The sequence below is a fragment of the Protopterus annectens genome, chromosome 10.part0 (assembly GCF_019279795.1).
Source record: "Protopterus annectens isolate FY-2018-M chromosome 10.part0, PAN1.0, whole genome shotgun sequence".
In the NCBI taxonomy this organism is placed as follows: domain Eukaryota; kingdom Metazoa; phylum Chordata; order Ceratodontiformes; family Protopteridae; genus Protopterus; species Protopterus annectens.
Genome location: NC_056744.1, coordinates 543,118,663 through 543,141,046, shown reverse-complemented (window position 1 = coordinate 543,141,046; position 22,384 = coordinate 543,118,663).

The window sequence follows — 22,384 nt, the reverse complement described above, 5'->3', positions numbered from 1 at the left end:
AAGTTCATAGACATATAACTTAACAAATTTTTATAAAGGTTAATGTAAGAGGTTCTGAAATACATATATACATTTATATGAAGCTCTATAAAATATATCTGCAGGTGACTATAGAAATACATTACTTTTCAAACAATACATTTTATTCCCTATTTGAAAAAAACTGCATTTGATGTATACTAGGCCACCTAGTATACATCATCGTACAGTAGGCATCTAAAAGTGTATGTTATGAAATTGCAGGCAAAGTACTTATTTCATTACATAAAGCACCCATGGGGCTATAAATGAAATGTTTGACTAATGTTACTTTGCATTTCAATTTCTTCCCAAGAAATTCTGTAACTCATGCTGTTTTTATAATATTTTAGCAAAGTAATGTTCTAAACTATTTTCAATTATCTCCAGTGATTCCATTATTCTGTTTTGCTCTCAGCACTTCAAGTTTGGCACAAACTGTGGTAGTTAAGAAGCTGAGTTGCACTGTGAAGAAAGTACATAGGTAATATTATTCAGCTCTTTAATTAGACCTATTTGTAGTTATTGATCTACTACTTATTTTTCTTTGGTAGCGTAATTTGTCCATTGGTAGTAAGTTGACTTTTTTATTTTAAAAACAGTCTGGGTTTGAATAACTGCACAAATATATATTTGTCCTGTGTGTCATCAAGAATGTACTTTGTCAGAAGCAGGTGCAGTGATTCTAGCAATGTTCTAATTTAATGACAGCAATATTTATAATCTGCTCCTATTTATTTTAGGCTTTGTCCAGATTTCTTCCATTAAGAGGTTGAGGTGTGTGAGAGAGAGAGTGAATGCCCTAGTTAGAGTTAGCAGGTGGATTTTATTTTCAAGTGCATTTTCAAGGAATTGTGAGCTTCAAGGGAAGAGAAATTTACTGCTGCTCATGCTAAGCTTACTTAAAATGTGCAACTATTTTGTTTAACAAATGGTATCACTATTGTGGTACAGAATTTTTAAAGCAGCACAGCAGGTAGCATACTTGCATCTTGATACAGAGGGCTATAAGTTCTACTCTTACAACATGTAGATTTGTATTTTAAGGAGGTAGAGTGCTACAGTCCTGAGTATGTCCTCCTTTGGATGAGATGCCTAATAACTATGAACTTATTGTTCAGCTTGCCACCCATTCCTCATTGCAATATACCAGCATACCATTTTTTAATATAAATTAGGCAATTTATTCTTCAAGGGCAGCAGGCATTGAATTTGTAGATTAAACGCTGAAATATAAAGTTGTTTTCTTGCAACAACCTCTTCACTGGTTTCAGATCTCTTTAATGTGGAATTATTCAGATGACTTACTTCTGCAAAGATTCTGCATATTGATTGAAATTGGTGGATTGTATGACAGAGTTTGAGTAGAGTGGCCCCTTTATGGTTGAAATGTTCTGAATTGGGCAGGTTGTCATTACTGGTATATATATATATATACGTTTCATTGTTTAAAGGAAAAATGTTCAGAAATATAAATTTAAAACACGCTCTAACAAGTGGTGCTGCATTATACAAGAGATATAATTCAGATATAATTCAGTTATTATATAGTATAATTAATCCAGTCAGGAAGGTGAATCAAATAACTTTTCCATGGTTCTAAAAATGTGTGCAAGGAGCCTATGATTTGAAACGAGCCCAAAGGTAAACATACCCTGCCACTGGCCAGATGCACGTTCCTTGAATGCGGATTTCAGTGTTGTTTCAGTGGATGTGGGTTTCAAAGGTAGAGAAGTTTTAATGCCAAGTCTCTTTTCATTGTAAGACTATTGCTTTATTTAGGTTTAGTAAATGTCTATCAGTGTTTGTGCTATAAAATTTTAAATAAACATTGTTAATGAAATCCAAATATCTGTAATCATTGTAGAACTAAAGCATAAAACAGTATGCACACTGAGAGATTTTAATAGTGTCTATGACAAATGGGGAAAAATAGCCAAATAATGGGACACTGGAATGGCTGCATGGGCGGGGGTGGGGCAGCAGAGGGGGTGGAGCTGCATGGGCGGGGCTTGGGTTTGCATCCCCCCTGCAAAAAATCCTGCGGGCTCCCTTGATTGCAATGTATGCTTTCCCACTTGTTCAGTTGCATGCAATAAATCCTGTATTTCCTTATTTTTTGCACAATCAGAATTTTACATTTTCTGTTTTAGCAGTGACATTAAGGATTAGTGATATTTTAGCATATGAAACTGACAATTTAAAGCCCTCACAGCCAAAGTAGCAGAAGTGTAAACCTTTTTTCCCCATCTGTCCAGTGCCCTTGAATCCCTATCAGAGGGGATATTTTTTTTTGCAGTAGAAGCCTTGACCCCTTTGGGACCCTGAGAAATAGTTGCTGGGTCAGCAGCAGGATTTTTATAAAGAAATTGATGTGAATCTGGAACCCTGTAGTATCTGTCTGGTTTAACAGGGGCAGGAGGTAAAGAGTCAGGAGAAAGGCCAGACTCTGAAAATACATAATCTACAATGTCTAACACAGGAGGAATAGTGCTGAGGGAGTAAAAGAAAATCTCTAAGCCTTTTCTTAGATTTTGAGTAGTCTTGGCTCTCCCAGTGGAAGTGCTCCCTCATGGTATGCAGGGTTTCCCCAAAAGAATAATCCTCAGGCGATGAGGCTGAAGGGATAGATTCTTCAGCATCAGAATTCTTGTAAGGAGGAAGACAGTATTCTTGTTCAGAAGAGGAGTCAGAGGAAATGGAAACCTGATCTGAAGATTCATATTCTGTCTCTTGCCTAGGCCTCTTGTCAGGAGGGGGATGGGAAAAGTACAGTTTTGTACCTACCATAAATGTAGATGTCCGATAGATATGCAACTGCAGTCATAACATATGGGTTGTCCTGCCTCAGGCAGCCCTCGGTCGGCCGAATTCCAAAGTCTGGGTCTGGCATCGGCTGGTGTCGCCTCCTCTTCGACGTCACAACGGCTTGAGTATAAAGGCATTGGTCGACGCCATCTTCTTCAGTGTTTCTTGCCACAGATGCCAGGTGCCCTCCAAGGAAGGCTAAATTTGGTGAATGGATAAACAATTCCAGACATGCACAACAGTAATAAACAGATACACCATAGGAGATACCCCCAGCTGATAGGAATAGGGGGAATGGACCCAAAAAGAAGGAAAAGAGGGGAAGGAGGGAGGGAAAATCCGACTGCATTTGCATATCTATCGGACATCTACATTTATGGTAGGTACAAAACTGTACTATGTCCTTCAAGAATGCAACTGCAGTCATAACATATGGGTTGAATACCATAGCCAAGCTGGGGGTGGATGGAGCTAAGAAAATGATGGTGTAGCTAAAATGCCCTGCAGGACTGCCGAAGCAAAGCCTGCTCGGGATCTGGAGTATAAAGGCAGGTTGTAGTGTTTGGTAAATGTATGCACAGAGCTCCATGTAGCAGCCTCTAGAATGTCCTTTGTAGCCACTCCTCTTAGAAAAGCTGTGGATGTGGCTATAGCTCTGGTGGAATGTGGCCTAATATTGGCTGGCACACTTTTTCCATGGTAAGAATAGCAGAATCTGATGCAGTGTCCAATCCATTTTGAAATTGTTTGCTTGGAGATTGTAGCCTATGCTGCTGGAAAGCAGGGAAAAGCAAACAGCTGGTCAGACTTTCTGGTGGCCTTAGTTCTTTCCAAGTAGTAGCGTAGTTGCCTGTGTATGTCCAAGGTATGTAGCAGTCTTTCCCCTCTATTTTGAGGATTGGGGAAGAAAGTAGGAAGGTGAATAGCTTGATTTAGAGACACCCTGGAAATTACCTTTGGCATGAATGAAGGATTTGTTCTTAGAGAGACTCTGTCCTGATGAAAAATGAGGAAAGGAGGTACTGCCATGAGTGCCTGTATTTCCGAGACTCTTCTTGCTAATGTGACTGCCAGTAGAAAAAACGTTTTCCATGATAGAAATTGTATCTCTGAGGTTGCTGCTGGCTCAAAGGGAGGAAGAGTTAATTTTTCCAATATGAAATTGAGGTCCCATGCAGGTATTGGTTGTTTTCTGGGAGGCTTGATATTCTTTATCCCTCTCAGGAACTGTCTTAGCAAAGGATGTGAGAACACTGGTGGATCACAATTGTATCTTGCTGAGATTGCTGAGGCATGAATCTTTATGGAGGAATATGAGAGTCCAGAATTAAACATTTCTGCCAAGTATTCCAATATCTGAGGTATACTCAGTACTGTTGTATCTTGACCCCTGTTGGCAGCCCAGATGCTGAATCTCTTCCACTTGGCTGAATAGGCTTTTCTGGTGGATGGTCTGCGTGCTTCCAATAAGATGTCCTGAACTGCCTTGGAAAGATTGGAAGCGGTAGGAGTTAAAGTAGCCTCCAGGCTGTCAGATGTAATGTTTTCAGGTTTTGGTGAACAGTCCTGTAGTTGTGTTGTGTTAGGAGCAGGGGCCATAGGGGCAGAGGCCACGGCTTGGTCCGAGTTATGCTCAACAGCAATGGGTACCAGTGTTGCTTTGGCCAATCTGGAGCTATCAAAATGCCTGTTGGTTGTTCTGCTTTTATCTTCAGGATCACCTTGGTCAACAGTGGCAGAGGAGGAAATGCATAAATTTTTAGGGAATTCCAGCTGAAGGAGAGAGCATCCGTTGTCCAGGCTAGTGCATGGTGGGTCCTGGTACAGAACTTTTCCAGGTGATGATTCGTGTGAGATGCAAATAGATCTATGTCCAGTCTTCCCCATGTCTTTGTTATTTGTGAGAAAATGTGTGGATGCAGCATCCATTCGTGTGGATCCAAGAAGTTTTCTGCTCAGCTTGTCTGCCAGTACATTGTCCTTTCCTGGTACAAACTGGGATTGCAGGTGTATCTTCAGACTCTGTGCTTTTTCCCCAGAGAATCATTGTTAGTCTGCAGAGGGGGTATGAATGAGTCCCTCCCTGCTTGTTTATATACCACATAACAGTGGTGTTGTCTGTCCTTATTAGTAAATGTCCTTGCTGGAGTGATTTTTCGAAACCCTCGATTGCATGTATCACTGCCAGCATCTCTTTTTGGTTTATGTGCAGATGTCTTTCCTTTGGTGTCCATTGACCTTGAACGCATCTGCCTTCCATCTGCACCCCCCATCCATGATCTGAGGCGTCTGTTGTAATAATTTGACCTGCTTGAGGTCTGTTGAAAGACATGCCTTCGTTTAATTGACTTGCTTGAGCCCACCACAAGAATTCCTTTTGAAGGCATGGAATAAGTGGGATTACGTCCTCTAGGCTTTGGCTGTGTTGGGACCATAAGCTTTTCAAATACCATTGCAGCTTTCTCATATGAAGTCTTGCCAAATGTATGAGAAGAATGCATGATGCCATGAACCCCAGGGCCTGCAGGAGTTTCCTTGCAGTCAGCTGGGATAGCTTTGCTAGGCCTTTGAAGTACTCTGGTAACTGCTGTTGTTTTTCCTCTGTGAGGTAGGCCATTTGTGTCTGTGTGTCCAGTTTGGCTCCTAGGAAAATAATCTGTTGGGATGGCAGTAGCCTTGATTTTTGAACGTTGACTGTGTATCCCAAGGCCCGTAGTAGTTGCATGACATAGTCCAAGTTTTTTTATTAATGTTTGTCTGTTGTCTGCTTGTATGAGGCAGTCGTCCAGGTAGGGGTATATTTGAATTCCCTGGAGTCTGCAGTGTGCCACTACTGATGCCAGGCATTTCGTGAACACTCTGGGCGCAGTAGATAAGCCAAACGGCAATGCTGAGAATTGATAGTGCTCTGTCCCTGTAAGAAATCTGAGGTATCTTCTGCAGCTTTGTCTGATTGGGATATGCAGGTATGCTTCCTTGAGGTCCAGAGTGACCAGCCAAGACCCCTTGCCCAGCATGGGAAGGAGTTGCTGTAACGTCAGCATTTTGAACTTTGGCACAATGAGAAAGGTATTTAGAGTAGACAAGTCCAGTATAGGCCTCCATTTGTTTTCCTTTCTTGGAACAAGGAACAGTCTTGAATAGAATCCCTGGCCTTGTTCCTGGGGAGGTACCTTTTCTATTGCTTTTAAACTTAATAGCTTTGAAACTTGAATGAGTGCCTCTGCCCTTTGATGGTGTGGCAGGTTTGGCATGCCTTGTCTTGTAGGTAAAGTATGGAAGTGGAATCTGTAACCCGTGTCTATTAAATCCAGAATCCAACTGTCCTTGGTTAAGATATGCCAGTTCTTTGAGAATAAGGATAATTTTCCCCAAGGGTGCTTCTCTCTGAGCCCTTGTAGGCGGTATGAAAGTCAAGTCACTGTGATTGTCCTTGTGGTGCAGCTGGACTGGCTGCAGCACTTCTTTGATTTGTAGGTTGCCATTGGCGTCCCCTGTAGGGGCCTCGGTATTGGCCTCGGCCATGCCTGTTCTTTCCCCTTTGAAACTTGTCCGAGTCTGGGAAGGACCAATTCTTTGAAGGCCAGTTTCTACTGAATCTGGGTGGCTGAACCTGGAGAAAATCCTTGACTGTCTGTACTGACTTAGCTTTTTCCTCAATGGATTTCAACACATCTTGTGCATTAGCACCAAAAAGCTTCTGTTTTACCAGAGGTGCATCAAGTAACTTTACTTTGACATGGTCTGGTAGTGGCTGATCCTTTAACCAAGCATGTCTACGTATCACAGCCCCAGTCATAGCTGCCCTACATGAAGCTTCCAATGCATCATAACCACACTGAAGAAAATGATTGTTAACCTGCTGAGTGTTATGTATGTGATCCTGCAATGCCTTTCTGTCAATAGGCTCAGGAGAGGCCAACTTTATCTGCAAATCATCCAGTACAAAATCCTGGTACTGAAACATGTGAAAAAGGCAGTTAAGAGACCTCATGGCTAGGGTGATAGAGGTATAAACTTTTTTACCCCATCTCTCCAAAGACCTGGCTTCCCTATCCGCTGGCAAAGGATTCTTGGCAGTGGAGGTAGCCACTCCCTTGGGACCCTGTGAAATAGTTTCTAAATCCACGGTGTGGGCCTTAAAAAGATGTTTGTGAGTGTCAGGGACTCTGTAATATCTGTCTGGCTTGACAGGAGCAGGGGGGAGCGAGTCAGGGTTAGCATTGGAATCGGAAAAAACATCATCCAAAACATCCATCACAGGAGGAATAGCTAAAGGTCTGTGCTGGGGAAGCTTTAGGAAGGTACGGAGCCTTTTCCTGGAATCAGAAAATTCCTGACCCTGCCATTGGAAATGTTCCCTCATTGAGTGCAGGACTTCACCAAAAGAGAAATCCTCTGGAGGAGAGGCAGAGGGAATTGATTCCTCAGCATCAGAGTCCTCATAAGCCTGGAAGGATTCTTCTTGAATATCTGAATGCTCAGAATCCCCAGAGGCCTCATCTGAAGAGAGGTTTTCAGTCTGCTCAGTTCTAGGCCTTTTCTCTGCAGGAGGCTGAGAACCTCTGTCTGGGAGAGGCTCTGAGACCCCCTGATAAGGGAAATTAGGTCTGCAGCAAGAGACATAATCTGTTTATCAGAAGAGGGGGCCTGGACAGCAGGTTTAGGATGGGCCTTGGCCTAGTTGGCGGCCTTAGCACGTGCAAAGGCCTTGATGGACATAGATACAGGAGGCCTAGCAGCCCCACGTGCAGGAGTGACCTTGTCCACCGGAATGGTGTCGGGTAAATCCAGAACTTCAGTATCCGGAGGAAAATCAACAACCGGCACCAGAGAGGTCTCCGGGACCGAAGGACTAGGTAAAGCTGTGTCGCCAGCCTGGAGCTGCTGGATTGCCACTTCCGCAGGGACCGAAGCACTAGCGGAGGGTCTAGGCGTAGTATCTGAGGAGGACGCGGGCCGAGGATGCCGGTCCCGGTCCTTACGTTTTTTGAAAGATTGAGCTGTCGGTAGATCCGACGGCATGGTATATGCGAATGATTCGCCAAAGAAGTCTTCAGCAAATTCTGCCCGGCGCCTGAGAGTGCGCTTATTAAAGCAAGCACAGGCAGCACAGGCCGAGACGTCGTGGTCTGGGCCCAGGCAAGGAAGACAGTAAGAATGGAAGTCCTTATGAGGTATTTGTTTACCACAAGACAAACAATTATTAACTTTCTCAATTTGTTCTGACATCGGCTGAGGCAAGAAAAAATGTTCCCCAATGGGGTACTTAGCTTTAAGATGACTTTGGTACTGAAAACACAGGAGCTGACCGACCGGCACTTGCGAACTGCTTCTGCTTCGGGCACCGCGTGGCAAGAAAGACTGGAGAAGATGGCGTCAGCCGATGCCTTTATACTCCAGCCATTGTGACGTCGGAGAGGAGGCGACACCAGCCGACGCCGGACCCAGACTTTGGAATTCGGCCGACCGAGGGCTGCCTGAGGCAGGACAACCCATATGTTATGACTGCAGTTGCATTCTTGAAGGACATCCCCTGATCAAGGTAATTAGGTCTTCGGCCATTTTGAGCATATGTTTTTTATGCATGGTAGTCAGTCCAGGAGAATGCTGTACTTGTTTCTTTGTCTTTAGAACTGCTTTAGTCTTTGCTTTGGGAGCTGAAGTAGGCTTTACATATAACTGTGTAGGTCTGAAAACACCCTCAGAAGCCGATGCCTGCTCAGCGGCTCCAGACCCATCTGAGGGAATAGTTTCCGAGTGTCCAACACCTTGAGTATCCAGAGGCCTAGCTGACTCCACGTGGGAGTCGTCAGCAGCCTGTGGCTCTGAGGTAGCGGGCGCCAGGGGCTGCGAATGCGCCTCACTGAGAACCGGTGACTGGCTTAGCGGAAGCCTCGTCATTGGTTTTGGACCTCGGATGCCTGTCCTTTTCTTTTTCTTTGCGCTTTTTATAAACTCCGGTCTTTGGCTGTACCAACAGCATTATATAATTGAATCTTCGGCCAAAGTAATGAAAGGCAAAATCGAACTGACGCTTAATAGTGCGTTGGTTAAATCTAGCACAAAACCGACAGCTAGCAACATTGTGATCAGGGCCTAGGCAAGGAATACAGTAAGAATGAAAATCCTTATGAGGTATTTGCTTCCCACAAGAAATACAATTGTTAACTTTTTCTGACATCGGACTGGAGCAAGAAAAACGTTTCCCCAACGGGGTACTTAGCTTTAATGAAGATTTCGGATATGAAATTCATTTTTGAAAATCTCAGGAGTTGGCCGACCGGCACTTGCAAACTGCTTTTGCTTCGGGCACCGTGCAGCAAGAAAGACTGAAGGAAATGCCATCAGCTGCATCTTTTATACCCCTGGCGCACTGACGTCAGGGAAGAGGCGACAGCAACTGATGCCAGACCTAGACTTTGGAATTCAGGCCGACTGTGGGTAGCCTGCCCACAAAGTGTAATGACTGCAACAGTGAAACACGATGAACATCTCCTGAAAGTAGTAAAAATATCTACCAGGTCCAAAAAGGAGTCTTTGGCAGGGGGAAGGACGGAGGATTCGTAATAATGAACGGAGAGATGGACAACAACCATGGAACATTATGGTGAGTACATAACTTCTTTATGTTTTGTCCTATCTCACCTTCATTCTTACAATGATGGGACAGCATCCCTAGCACCTTTTCCCTGGGTGACTCATGGGAGTACACCTTTAAGCACTGTGGAACCAAAGGATACCCTATCCCTGGAGGCCAAATGCACTCTGTAATGAGTGATAAAAGTATGTGGAGTAGACCAAGTAGCTGCTGCACAAATATTATCCATGGGAATTCTGGCCTGAAAGGCAGGTGATGTGGCCATTGCTCTAGTGAAATGAGCTTTCACCTTGAAAGGTAAATCTTTGTGATTTGAGTTATAGATAAATGTGATACAATTTGACAGCCAATTGGAAAGGGTAATTTTTGAGACTGAGGTTCCTTTTTTTGCATCAGAGAAAGATACAAATTGGTCAAATTTTCTGAAGTCTTTGGTCCTATGCAAATAGAATCTGAGTTTCTATGCACATCTAGTTGATGTAATTTGTATTCTGCATTGTTGCTATGATTAGGAAAGAACACTGGCAGTTCTATAGATTGGTTTATGTTGTTTGGAGAAGCGACTTTATGTTGTTTGGAGAAGCGACTTTAGGTAGAAAGGATGCATTTCTACCAAAGGATACCCTATCTTTATGAAAAATCAAATATGGCGGTTTAATAGAAAGAGCTTGCAACTCTGATACCCTTCTAGCAGAAGTTATAGCCACTAGAAACAAGGTCTTCCAGGAAAGGAACTTGAGGCCTGAAGATGAAGAGGGCTCAAAAGGTGGTAACGTGAGATGAGAGAAAACAAAATTTAGATCCCAAGGAGAAAGGGGTTCCTCCTTAAAGGAAGGTCTTAATAAGGAGGCACCTTTTAAGATGGCTCTACACAACCTATGTGATGTTAAGTAGGAAGTAAAATCACCAATGTGAAAATTTGAAATTGCAGTGAGTTGAACTCTGATGGTGGCTGCAGCTGAGCCTCGTTGAAACAATAGAATGAATAGGTGCAGAAAAAGGGTCAATGTTCCTGTCTTGAGCCCAAAGGGAAAACCTCCTCCATTTACTAGAATACAGCTTTCTAGTAGAAGCTTTATGCAAGGACATTAAGATATGTCTAACTGGAGGGATAAAATTGTGAAGCCTGACTAAATTGGGAAATGGAGCAGCCAACCTGTCAGTTTTAGGGTGTGGAGAGAAGGATAAAGCTCCCCCGACATATGAGTCAGCAGATCTGGCACTAGGTCCAGAATCCACGGCTTCTCCTAAAGATGAGGCCAAAGGAAGGGGAACCAGACTTGGTGAGTTCAGTAAGGTGCAATAAGAGTTAATCTGCTTCCCAAGCTTTGTGCTTTCTGAATTACTCTTGAGTATGAGAGGAAAAGGAGGAAAGGCATACAGAAGTCCCGAGGGCCAATTGTGACCAAGAATGTCTCTCGGTTTCTCCCCCGGAGGGGGGATTAGGGTAAAGAAGTTGCTGCACTTGGTATTCATCGGAGTGACAAAGAGATCGCAGCAAGTCTGTCCCCATGTTTGGAAAATCATTTCCGTTACATTGTGATTGAGAGATCACTCGTGAGGCATTAGGATTGCTCTGCTCAGCTTGTCCGCTATCACGTTGGACTTCCCCGAATGTGCATTAAAAGTAGAGAAAGCACTGGGAAGAAAAGTACAGTTTCGTACCTACCATAAATGTAGATGTCCGATAGGCATGCATCTGCAGTCCTTACAAATGGGTTGTCCTGTCGTCAGGCAGCCCTTCGGTCGGCCGGATTCCAAAGTCTGGGTCTGGCCTCGGCTGGTGTCGCACTTCACCCGACGTCATAGCTGCAGTTCTTCGGGTATAAAGGCATCAGCCGACGCCATTTTCCTCAGTGTTTCTTGCCCCAGATGCCAGGTGCCCTCTAGGAAGGCTAAATTTGGATAAATGCAAATGGTTCCAAATAGTAGAGAGCAAACAAAAAATAAGCATGTATGTACATATATACAAACAAATACACCATAATAGATTCCCCCAGCTAGCTACAAGATGGGCAAATACCCTAGGAGTACCACAGAGGGGAAGGAGGGTAATCCTGACTGCAGATGCATGCCTATCGGACATCTACATTTATGGTAGGTACAAAACTGTACTATGTCCTTCAAGGATGCATCTGCAGTCCTTACAAATGGGTAGAATACCATAGCCAAACTGGAGGAGGAGGAGAAATAAGATTATGGTGTAGTTAAGATCCCTTGCAAAACAGCAGTGGCAAAACCTGCTCGGGATCTGGAGTATAAAGGTAAATTATAATGCTTGGCAAATGTATGCACGGAGCTCCAAGTAGCAGCCTCTAAAATGTCTTTGGTAGCCACTCCTCGTAAGAAAGCTGTGGTAGTGGCTGTAGCCCTTGTAGAGTGAGGCCTGATGTTTTCTGGAGTTTTCTTCCCATGGTAGGAGTAACAAAATCTAATGCAATTTCCTATCCACTTAGAGATTGTCTGTTTTGAAATTGCTTTTCCTTCCATTCCTGTCGCATATGCTACCAGTAGCTGGTCAGTCTTTCTATTGCTCTTGGTCCTGTCCAGGTAGTAACGTAATTGTCTATGTACATCCAAGGTATGCAACAGTCTTTCTCCCCTGTTCTGTGGGTTGGGGAAGAATGTAGGTAGGTGGATTGCTTGATTTAAAGATACCCTGGAGACCACCTTTGGCATAAAAGTAGGATTAGTTCTCATGGACACTCTATCTTGATGGAAGATCAGGAAGGGCTGTACTGCCATTAATGCCTGTAGCTCAGATACCCTTCTTGCTGAAGTGATTGCAAGCAGGAAAGCAGTTTTCCATGATAAGTACTGTAATTCTGCTGTTGCTGCTGGCTCGAAAGGAGGGAGTGTCAACTTTTCTAGCACAAAGTTCAAGTCCCATGCTGGCAATGGTGGCTTCCTAGGTGGCTTTACATTTTTAATCCCTCTCAGAAACTGCCTGAGCAGAGGATGTGAGAAGACTGGAGGATCCAAGTTGTATTCTGCTGAAATAGCTGATGCATGAATCTTAATGGAAGAATAGGACAGGCCGTTGTGGAAGAGCTCCTGCCAAGTATTCCAGGATGTTAGCTATGTTTACCAGTGACACATTCTCTCCTTTTGCAGTACTCCAAATGAGATATCTTTTCCATTTTGCTGAATAATTTTTTCTTGTTGAGGGTTTGCGAGCCTCCAAGATAATGTCTTTAACCCTTTGAGATAAATCTGGGTTATTTGGTCTTATGCAATGTTCCAGGCAGCCAGCTGCAGTGTTTTCAGGTTTGGATGCAGGGTTTTGAAGTTGTTCTATGTTAACAGCAAGGGAACTAGGGGCAGAGGCCATATTTGTTCCCGAGACATGCTCCTCAGTAATGGGTACCAATGTTGCCTTGGCCAGACTGGAGCTATCAGTATGATCCTTGGATGGTCTTCTTTGATCTTCAATAGCACCTTGTGCATCAAAGGAAGAGGTGGGAATGCATATGCTGTCAGGTTTTTCCAACTGAAAGATAGGGAGTCCACTTTCCAAGCAAGTGGGTGGTACGTCCTTGTGCAGAATTTTTTCAGTTGGTGATTGTGTGAGGATGCAAATAAGTCTATTTCTGGTAGTCCCCATTTCCCTGTAATGGTTTTGAAGATGTCCGGATGCAGTATCCATTCGTGGGCATCCGTGGTAGTTCTGCTTAGGATGTCTGCTAGTATATTTTCTTTTCCTGGCACAAAAATTGCTTGAAGCTGAATGTTGGAAGCTCAGTGCCACATTCCAGAGGTCCATTGCCATCCGACATAGAGGGTATGAATGTGTGCCTCCCTGTTTGTTGATGTACCACATAACTGTGGTGTTGTCCGTCCTTAGCAGTTGACCCTGTCGAAGAAATGGTCTGAATGCCTGAATTGCCAGTTTTACTGCCAGCATTTCCTTTTGATTTATGTGTAGGTGCAGCTGGTCTTGAGTCCATAAGCCTTGTATGCACTTGTCCAGCATGTGCGCCCCCCAACCGAGGTCTGAGGGGTCTGTTGTGATGGTCTGACTTGGTTGAGTGCTGTGGAAGGGCAGTCCCTTGTTTGATTGACAGGCCTGAGCCCACCATTGGAATTCTTGTTTCAGGCATGGAATTATTGGAATCTGGGTTTCTAGGCTGTGCTTGTGCTGAGACCATAAATTCCTTAGGTACCACTGTAACTTCCTCATATGTAGTTTGGCATGTGGAATCAATATTATGCAGGATGCCATGTAACCGAGAGCTTGCAGGACTTTTCTTGCTGTTAGCTGGTTCTGCTTTGTTAATGCCATGAAGTAGAAAGGAGTTGCTCCTGTTTTCTACTGTCAGGAATGCCATTTGTTTTGATGTGTCCAAATCTGCACCCAAGAAGGTTATCCTTTGGGATGGTATCAGCCTTGACTTTTTTATATTGACTGTGTATCCCAGGGCTTGTAGTAGATGAATGACCCTTTCCAAATCTTTTGTTAATTTGTTTTTGCTGTCCGCTTGTAACAGGCAGTCGTCCAGGTAAGGATAAATTTGAATTCCCTGAAGCCTGCAATGAGCAATTACTGATGCCAGGCATTTCGTGAATACTCTGGGCGCAGTAGATAAGCCAAAGGGCAATGCTGAGAATTGATAATGCTCTGATCCTGCAAGAAATCTGAGGTATCTTCTGCAATTTGGTCGTATGGGGACGTGCAGGTATGCCTCCTTGAGATCTAGAGTTACCAGCCAAGACTCCTTGCCCAGCATGGGAAGAAGCTGCTGTAGGGTCAGCATTTTGAATTTTGGAACAATGAGGTATGTGTTTAAAGCGGACAGGACGAGAATAGGTCTCCAATGGTTTTCTTTTCTTGGTACCAGGAAGAGTCTGGAGTAAAATCCTTGTCCTTGTTCCATAGATGGTACCCTTTCTATAGCTCTCATCCTTAGTGAGTTATTTGTTCTAGAGCTTCTGTCTTCTGATTTGGAGGTAGGTTTGGCATTCCTCTCTTCCTTGGTAGAGTATGGAAGTGAAACCTGTAACCTTGGTCTATTGTCTGTAAAATCCATTTGTCTCCTGTGATGTAATGGCAGTGTACTGAAAATAAGGCTAGCTTCCCGCCTAAGGGTGCTTCTAGTTGTTCCCTGGTAGGCGGTGCCAGAGCCAAGTCACTGTGATTGTCCTGTGGAAGTGGTGGTGGCTGGATCTGTGGCTGTACCTCGCTGGTTGTTAGCCTGCCACTGACGTCCCCTGTAGGCACCTCTGGATTGACCCCTGCCTCTTGAGCGCCTATTCCTGCCTCTCAGAGCTCTGGAGGTGTCTGGAAAGGACCAATTCTTGGAAGGCCAGTTCCTGCTAAACCTTGGAGGCTGGACCTGCAAGAAATCCTTGACTGTCTGGACAGATTTTGCTTTCTCTTCCACCTTCTTCAGCAGCTGCTGCGCAGGGGAGCCAAACAAATTGAGCTTATCCATGGGAGCATCTAGGAGCTTTGATTTAACATGGTCTGGTAAGGACTGCTCTTTCAACCATGCATGTCTTCTGATCACTGTGCCAGTCATGGCTGATCTAAAGGAAGCCTCCAGTGCATCATAGCTGCATTTTAAGGAATGATTACTGACCTGCTGAATGTTATGTACCATTTCCTGTACAGATTTTTTTGTCTAGTGGTTCATCCGAGGACAGTTTTTTAGTTAATTGGTCTAACATAAATTCCTGATACTGAATCATGTGGAATTGACAGTTCAAGGCCCTAGCTGAAAGAGTAGCAGAAGTGTAAACTTTTTTACCCCATCTCTCTAAGGCCCTAGATTCCCTTTCAGAGGGGAGGGGGTTTTTGATAGAAGAAGCTGCTACAGCCTTGGGTCCCTGGGAGATAGTTTCGGGGTCTGCAAAAGGGGCCTTATACAAATGATAATGTGTGTCCGGAACCCTGTAGTACCTATCGGGCTTAGCAGGGGCCGGAGGAAGAGAATCAGGAGCAGTATAAGCATCATTAAAAGCATCATCTACAACAGTAAGTACTGGAGGAATGGCTAAAGGCCTATGCTGTGGCAAATGCAAAAAGGTTCTAAGCCTTTTCCTTGAGTCTGAAAAATCCTGGCCCTGCCATTGAAATTGTTCCCTCATAGCATGCAAGGTTTCCCCAAAAGAAAATTCCTCAGGCGGAGAGGCAGAAGGAATGGAGTCTTCTGCATCAGAGTCCTCATAAGGAGAAAAGGGGCCCTCTGGAGGGTTTGAATTATCTGACTCATCAGAGGAACCAACTGAAGAAACTGGCTCAGGGGCTCTACTCTAGTCCTCTTCTCTGGAGGTGGGTGAGAGGCCCTGTCTGGATGTGGCTGGGATCCCCGGATCAAAGAAATGAGATCCTCTGCTAGACTAAGCATTTGTGAACTGGAACTAGGCCTGTAAGAGGGGGTTTTAGCAGGCACAGATTTGGTAGTTTTTGCTGCTTTAGCCCTGGCAAAGGCCTTAATAGACATGGATGCAGGAGGCCTAGCAGCTCCACGTGCAGGGGTAGAAATATCCAAAGGGATAGTATCAGATAAATCCTGCGAACCTGCAAGAGCAGGTGGGATTTCAGTAGCAGATTCAGCCTGGCTGGATGAGGCCTCGGTAAGTGGTAAGCTTTCGGCCGAAGGAAGAACCGTGGACTCTGTTTCAGCCGAAACCGAGACACTTGCGGTTGGCTTAACCGCGGTTTCGGCCGAAACCGCGGACCGCGAGTGTCGGTCCTTTTCCTTGCGTTTTTTAGAAATTTGCGTAGTCGGAGTATCCGACGGCATAATGTAAGCAAAATCGGAGCCAAAAAACTCTTCAGCAAATTCCGACCAACGTCTAAGCGTCCGTCGGTTGAAAGAAGCACAGGCTAGACAAGCTGCTACGTCGTGGTCTGGGCCTAAACAAGGTAAGCAGTAAGAGTGGAAATCTTTATGAGGTATTTGTTTCCCACAAGTTAAACAGTTATTCACTTTTTCTGACATCGGCTGAGGCAAGAAAGAGTCCCCAATGGGGTACTTAGCTTTTTAGAAGTCTTCGGTACTTGTAGTAGTAATCTCTGGTTCTGACCGACCGGCACTTGCGAACAACTTCTGCTTTGGGCACCACGCGGCAAGTAAGACTGAGGAAAATGGCGTCGGCTGATGCCTTTATACCCGAAAAACTGCAGCTATGACGTTGGGTGAAGTGCGACACCAGCAGAGGCCAGACCCAGACTTTGGAATCCGGCCGACCGAAGGGCTGCCTGATGACAGGACAACCCATTTGTAAGGACTGCAGATGCATCCTTGAAGGACATCTGCCCATTGCCACACTCTTAGGGCTTCTTGACAAAGGGGGTAAGATCTGGTTCCCCCCCTGCTTATGTACCAAACCACAGACATATTTGTCTAACTGTATTGCAGTAGTCCCTAGGTGGAGAGTGTCTTGTGCTTGCACCACAAGAAGCACTGCTCTCATCTCTAGAACATTTATATGCAAGTGAGCTTTGTGTTCTTGCCATGTACCTTGGACTGTTCTTCCCAGATGTCCCCCCACCCTATCTGGAAAGCGTCTGTGGTCACTGTAGCTATTGGTTGCTGTGGAACAAAAGGTCTGACTATTGTCACAAGAGTGGAGTGTATCCACCATCTTAAGTCATTCTTGCAAGATTCCGTTATTCTGATCAGATGAGACAGTAGGAGCCCTTGAAGTCACCATTGGGAGAACAATAGCCATTGAATCCTCATGTGCATTCTGGCAAGAGGGACTAATGTAATTCTGGAGGCCATTGTTCCTAGTAACCTTAGAATTATTTTTGCTTTCACTCTGGTCTTGGGAAGGAGGTGAAGTATTTGCTGTCTGAAAGGCATAACTCTGTTGGAAGATGTGCTACCATAGATGATGACTTGTCTAGATCTGCACCTATGAATGCATTATGTTGACAGGGCAACAAGGCAGATTTTTTGAAAATTTACTGTAATGCCCAACTGACTGCAGATGGCCAAAGTTAGGTCCCTGGCTTGTAGGAGTAGATACTTGGTGGTGGCAGATAGGAGCCAGTCGTCTAGATAGGGAAACACATGGAATCCTAGACATCTCAGGTAAGCCAGGACTACTGCCATACATTTGGTGAACATACTGGAGGCTGTAGTGAGACCAAAGGGCAGAGGTCTGAACTGGTAATGGCTGGTTCCCAGCCGGAAGAGTTAAGTACCTTCTTGATGTCCTGTCCATTTTTATGTGGTAGTAGGCATCTTTAAGGTCTATCAAGCACAGCCAATCATCTTTCCCTAAAAAGGGAAGTATAGACTGCAGTGTCACCATTTGGAACTTTGACTTCTTGACAGATTTGTTTAACTTGCTTAGGTCTAATATGGGTCTCCAGTCCCCTGTTCTTTTTGGCACCAAAAAGAAAGTTGAGTAAGTTCAGAATCCTATTTGGTCTGTGGGGACTTCTTGGATGACTTTTGTGGAGCAACTTTTGAATCTCTATAGTTGCTTGTTCCCTTAGATTGGGTGGAACATCTGGGATTGTTTTGGTCTGTGGAACAGGGTTGGAAAAAGGGATGGAGTATCCTCTGTATATTATATTTAGTACCCATTTGTCATTTGTAATATTTTGCCAGGCTTCTGGGTACATTGATAAATGTCCCCTGACTGCCTCCAGAGTAGAGCAGTCGGGCCTCCTTTCAGGAGCTCTGATAAGGGCGTCCGCGAAAGGAATCACGGTCAACCTGGTTTTGCAGGCCCCCTCTGCCTCTGGGGTGGTGTCTACAATTATTTCCCCCCTTCTGCCTTTGGGGAAGGCATCACCCCATGTGTCCTGAAAACATCTCTGGGATCTTTTGAACCACATCTTTCTGCTCTTCTGGCCTTTGGGATAAGGTCTTGAAGGTACAGAAAAACGTACTCCACCGGCAGAGAGAGTTTTCCCTTCCTGCTCGCACTGGGTAAGTGTCTTTTACTTTGGGTCCAAAGAGTGAGGAACCATCAAAAGGGGAGTTAGTAAAGGTAGACTTAAAGGGCTCTGCAAAACTGCACAGCGCGTCCAGGAGTGTCTCCTAAGGGAAACTCCACAACCCGCTACCCTGCTCACTCCATCTGCTGCGTAGGATACAAGCCTCATGGAGGAATTGACAATGGAATTTAAGGTGGGCAGCTGGGAGGAGACCTTCTCACTCACCCCACAGCTAATGAACCTTGTAGAGTATTCTCCTAGCTCTTTCAGGAGACCTCTTTGTAGCCTTGTAAAGTGGGATAAATAGTTCCGCAATCGCAGTAAGAAAGTCACTCAAAAGACACGCTTCTCATATCTATCAGTCTTTCGAGTCTTTACTCGGAGGATGAACAGATGAGGAAGTCTCTGCAAGTTCCTTCTTGGTGGCTGCTGTCACCCTTATAGCATCTACGGGTACCCTTGCCTGAAGGAGCCGACAAAAATTTGTTTGGACTCCGAGGGACTGGTTCCATGGTATCAGGTGACTCCCACACCTTTCGACTAACCAGGTCCATTAGCTCATCGAAAGGTGGAGACACCCAGGAGGCTGAAGGCTGAGACCCAAAAGCCTTCACGTACACCGACTCATCAGAAGGGGGTGGAGGCCTGCCAGCCGCCTCTTTGCTTGAGGATTTCTAGAATATCTGCAAATTAGATCAGAGGACGACCGTGGGGACACTTCAGACTCATCAAAGTCAGTGTCTGAAGTGATGGACTCGTCTGGGGAGTCAACATGCTTCGTCTTGCAGGTTTTTCTTCTGAGGTGGCTCCTCAGAAGGATATTCTGGGTAGGCCTCGGAGGAGAGGGGTTCGCCCATTGGGGGATCCTGAGGTTCTGGATCTCTGCTGTCCCATGGAATGGGTGGTGCTGAGACAGTAGCCAGTGCCTTAGGGGGATGAGTGCTGGTATCCCTCTGTGGTGCTGAATGGGTAGACACACTCATCAGCTCAAAGATGGATCCCGCCAGCTCCAAAGAGCAGATGTTGGCTCCGTGAACACCGAAGGGGTCCCAGAACAGATGGGTCCACAGTAGGCAGTACCAAGCACTCCAGCTCCAAAGGACCAGCTTGTCTTGGAGGATGAACAACAGTGGGTACAGTAGGCTCTGAGATCAAATGGGTAGGAGCCAAGAATAATTTAGTCAGCGCCGGTGACTTCAGGAGTCTGTGCACTACCCGTTCCATGTCATCATCAGATAAACTTCTGGTAGACCTGGAAGATAGGGAAGGAGAGCGAGACCTATGAAGTATTGGTGATCTCAGTGTCTGAAAAACCAGCAAATATCAATGGAGCAGCTCTGGGTGGAGGTATCTAGCAGCTCCGAAGGCTTTGGAGCCGAAGTACCAGGCCTGTCAACGAAAAAGACTTCCAATGGCTCAGAGGACTGTGGAGCTGAGGAAGTAGTGGCCTTTGAAATTTTAGGAAGTTTGACTGGCGGCTCTGACTGAACCGATGTTGCAGAAGATTGTCTTTTCTGAGACTTATCCTTTTTTGAGGAAAGAGACGAAGAAGAGGAAGAAAGTACAGTTGTGTACACTTAACATAAATGTAGATGTTCGAGTGTATTCACTGTTGCAGTCATTACATTTGGGGTAATCTGCTGGCAGGGTTGCCCTCAGTCAGCCTGAATATCAAAGTCTTGGGTCCTGCGTCGGTTGCTGTTTCCTCTTCCATGACGTCAGGGGTATAAAACATGCAGCCAGCACCATTTTCTTCAGTTTTTCTTGCCCCAGATGTCAGGTGCCCCCCAAATGGGGAGCAAATGTATATATATATATATATATATATATATATATATATATATATATATATATATATAAATGCAATTGTAATAAACCTTACCTTCATCTAAAAACAAATACACCACAAAGGCTGTAGAATATAGTGAAGGAAAGAGAAGTTCTAGAAAAAAGGGGGATGGCGGGTGGGTAACCCAGACTGCAACAGTGAATACTCTCGAACAGCTACAGTTACGGTAAGTGTACACAACTGTACTATGTTCTTCGTGTTTCACTGTTGCAGTCATTACATTTGGGTAGAATCCCAAAGCTATGGATGGGAGGCTGGAACTAAATAGCATTAGGAGCGGCTATAAGGCCCTGCAGAACTACAGTGGCAAAGCCTGCCCTGGACTTAGAGAAGAGAGGCAAAAGATAATGCTTTGTAAAAGTATGAACAGAGTCCAAGTACCTGCTTGTAAAATATCTTTGGTTGGCACCACTATGAGAAAAGCTGCTGAGGTAGATGCAGCCCTGGTGGAATGTGACCTGATTCCCTTGGGCACCGGTTTACCATGATGCAAGCAGCAGAAACAAATGCAGCAGCTTATCCACTTTGAAACAGTCTGCTTTGAAATAGCCTTCCCCTCTGATCCTGCAGCAAATGCCACCAGTAGCTGCTTAGACTTTCTTAGAGATTTGGTCCTGTTTAAGTAAAATCTTAGTTGTCCATGTACGTCCAAGGAATGCAGAATCTGCTCCCCCTTGTTCTGTGGCAGGTGAATAGTTTGGTTAAGAGCCACACCGGATACCACCTTAGGCATAAAGGAAGGATTAGTCCTGAGGGACACCCTGTCTGGGTAAAATGTAATAAAAGGCTCCACAGCCATGAGGGCCTGTAGTTCTGAAACCCTTCTTGCTGAAGTAATTGCCAGCAGGAAAGCTGTTTTCCAGGATAAAAACTTTATATCCGCAGTAGCTGCTGGTTCAAATGGAGGCAGGGTGAGCTTTTCCAACACAAAATTGAGGTCCCATGCAGGAGTTGGTGATGATCTGGGAGGCCTTAAATTTTTGGCCCCTCTAAGATACTGTTTTAGCAGAGGACGAGAAAAGATGGGAGGATCTGTGTTGTTATGAGCCGAGATGGCAGAGGCATGGATTTTTATTGATGAAAAAGATAGGCCCTTGTCAAGCATCTCAGTCAAGTACTGTAGAATCTGAGGAATATTTGGCTTTGCTGTGTCTGTTCCTTGTGCTTGGTTCCAAGCACAGAATCTCTTCCATTTACCAACAAAAGATTTTCTAGTACTAGGCCTTCTGGCTTCCAAAATGACATCCATCACAGATTTACTGAAAGGTGTTTGAATAATTACATGATCAGCCATGCTGCCAGGTTCAGAGTTTGGAGCTGATTGTGCAGAATTTGATTGCTCTGCTGATACAGTAAATGAGGTATTTGAGGCAAGTACCAAGGAGGGACTTGAGACATATTCCATAGAAGTGGGTACCAGTGCTGGTGAGGCCAGTCCGGGGCAATTAGGATCATTTTTGGTTTTTCCTGTCTGACCTTTAGTAAGACCTTGGGAAGAAGAGGCAGAAGAGAAAAGGCGTAGACTGATAGGTTTTTCCAACTGAAGGATAGGGCATCCACTTTCCATGCTGAAGGATAGGGCATCCACTTTCCATGCTTGTCTGTCATAAGTCCTTGTGTTTGTCCAGTTGATAATTTTGGGGAGAGGCAAATAGATCTATGTCCGGACTCCCCCCCCCCATTTCTCTGTTATGCTGAAGACTTGTGGATCCAGTTTCCACTCGTGACGGTCCATAACATTTCTGCTTAGGTAGTCTGCCACAGTATTTTGTTTTCCTGGCAGGAATTGAGCTTGAAGATGTACTTATAAGTCAAGGCTGTGTCCCACAATGCCATGGCTAGTCTTGCAAAGGGGGTAGGAATGTGTACCCCCTTGCTTGTTTATGTACCATATAACTATGGTGTTGTCCATCTTTATCAGTAGTTGTCCTGGATGAAGTAAGTTCTTGAAGGCTGTCCGGGCATTCTGAACAGCTAACATCTTTTTCTGGTTGATATGCAGATGCATTTGGTTTGGGTTCCATATGCCCTGAATGCATCTCCCCGCCAGGTGGGCCCCCCAAGCATAGTCTGATGCATCTGTAGTTAGGGTTTGGGTGGCAGGGGGTAGAGTAAAAGACCATCCCATGTTCTGGTGACATGTCTCTGTCCACCAAAGAAACTCCTGTTGTAGGCAGGGAATGAGAGGAATCATTGTTTCCAGACTGTG